Source organism: Octopus bimaculoides, chromosome 12 (assembly GCF_001194135.2).
Source record: "Octopus bimaculoides isolate UCB-OBI-ISO-001 chromosome 12, ASM119413v2, whole genome shotgun sequence".
In the NCBI taxonomy this organism is placed as follows: domain Eukaryota; kingdom Metazoa; phylum Mollusca; class Cephalopoda; order Octopoda; family Octopodidae; genus Octopus; species Octopus bimaculoides.
This window is the reverse complement of record NC_068992.1, coordinates 7,648,376-7,650,940: the sequence shown is the minus strand read 5'-3', so window position 1 is coordinate 7,650,940 and position 2,565 is coordinate 7,648,376.

Genomic DNA, 2,565 nt, shown 5'->3' with positions numbered 1-2,565 from the left:
ATATATGTATGTGTGTGTGTGTGTGTATCTGTATATATATATATATGTGTGTGTGTGTGTGTATATCTGTATATATATATATGTGTGTGTGTGTCTGTATATATATATGTGTGTGTGTGTGTGTGTATATCTGTATATATATATATATGTATATCTGTGTATATATATATATCTAGTGTCCCTTTTGTTTTGTTTTTCTGTAATGGGTAGAATTTGAAATCAGAATGCATAAATCTGGAGTGGGTACCAGAGGTGTTGCCTGTTATAATAACATTTCCACCAGTTCATCACTGTAGACCGGTAACTTTTTTCTTTTTAAAATCAACCCTGAAAGGACAAAAGGTAAAGTTAGCCTCAGCAGGATTTGAACTCAGAATGTATAGGATCAGAACAAATGCCATAAGGTATTCTGTCTGACACCTAAACAATTCTGTCAGTTTATTGCATTTCTGTTTGGTTGCTGACCTCAAACTATTATTAAAATGCAAATCTGTCTGCTGTTGGAGATTACAGCTTTCAGTGTTCTCATGCGAAACACAATGCCATCCAGGAAGAGAGAATTAGGTTGCAGATGTCTCGAGTAGAATTTCTGCAATTGCTGAAGGTAATGAATATATTGATTGTCCAACAATGAACAGATAGATATAACAAAGAAAATTCATGAAGTGAGAGGACAGGCCAACTTAGATCAACAAATTGCTTTTATGAAAGGATTCAATAGTAATAACCTATTAAGAAAAGTTATGAATAAAATTCCATCATGTTATATATATATATATATATATATGTTGTTGGCACTCCGTCGCTTACGACGTCGAGGGTTCCAGTTGATCCGATCAACGGAACAGCCTGCTCATGAGATTAACGTGCAAATAGCTGAGCACTCCACAGACACGTGTACCCTTAACGCAGTTCTTGGGGATATTCAGCATGACACAGTGTGACAAGGCTGACCCTTTGAATTACAGGCACAACAGAAACAGGAAGTAAGAGTGAGAGAAAGAGTACAGCAGGGTTCGCCACCATCCCCTGCCATAGCCTCGTGGAGATTTTTCTCCCCCTTTTTCTCTAATCATGTGAAAGCATTACTAACGGGGGGGGGGGCTAAGTAACGGAATGACAAGCAGAATTATTATATGATACTGTGGATTGGGGCCTGAGTCACACTGTATTAACATGTGTGCCTCAAAGTTTGTATATGGTTTGTATATTCATCGTTTCTGTACACCAAATAAGCTATTAGCTTTTTGTTCAATTCCAACCACTCACACTTTACTCGACATGCTAGGAATAGCAGCCAGATTCCCCACTACCACCCCATGCGTGCATACAAACTACACTCTTCTGACTTTTTTCTTTAAAAAAGAACATATTGGAAAATGTAGTCCGAGATATACTATTGCCATGTCTGGAATGCCCTTGATTGAAAGTTTGCTTGACCAGGCTATCCTGTGTCAAACCACTACCACCACCTCCACCAGCATCGCCGTCTCAAAACCAACCACCCAAACATCTAACTAACCAACACATTATTTTTCAACTAATTTCTTCTCTATGGCCTCCATCTTTCATCTGTGTTTCATGTCTATATGCCATTATCACACAATATCGTAATTATCAAGCATGTTTCATACTGTTTGATGTTACAACACATGCACAGAGGAACCGAGAGACTCTTTGTTATCAACAGGAACCTTTTGCATGGCTGCCCGGTCTACTGAAAATAGCAACCAAATATCCATTAGTATCTTCCGTCTTAATGCAAGAATCCCATAAAAATATGGGATGGTCATGGTTGAATTCCTTTAAATCCAGGGTCAGCATTGATCTAAGAATGGCAGTCTTTCAGCACTATAGCCTCCTTTCTCTCATGAAAAAGCAATGCATTGGCAACAAGTCACAACATACACTAGCAGCCCCTAGATTCATGCGGCCCACAGGCAACTGTCCAGTGAGCCCATGACTTAAGATGACACTGGATCTAGGGAGTTAAAGAACAACAATAGTTTATCATTTAAATGTATATGAGCATATCTAGATATGCAACTATATGCATGAGAAGACATACAAATCTTCACATATACAAACAAAAACATCTTGTTGTTGATGTCGAAATTCCAATGAAGGCACCTTGAATCTACGTTAGAAACTGAGTCTTTCTTTATTAGCAAGAAATCTTGAAATAAGACTGAAAAATGACAGACAGACTCAAATGGGAGGTGCTGCCCCATCCTCCATACATAGCACTGTTAGATCTTCATCTCTTTCGACTGCTTTCAAACTCTTTGTGCGGTGTAACGTTCAATAATGACGTGGAATTGAGGGCTTTTGCGTCAAGACTGGGAGATTTTTATTGCCAAGGCATCGAAAAACTTATTGAACAATGGGAGGAAGTCGTAAACAGCAACTGAGAGTGTATTATTGATTTATTTGTTGTAGTATTTTTGTTGAAAATAAATTTGAAAAGAAAAAAAAAACACTCATGAATTATTCCTCAACCCAATTTATATAACAAGCAAAGTAGCCAGTTAGAAAATCTCATATATATATATATATATATATATA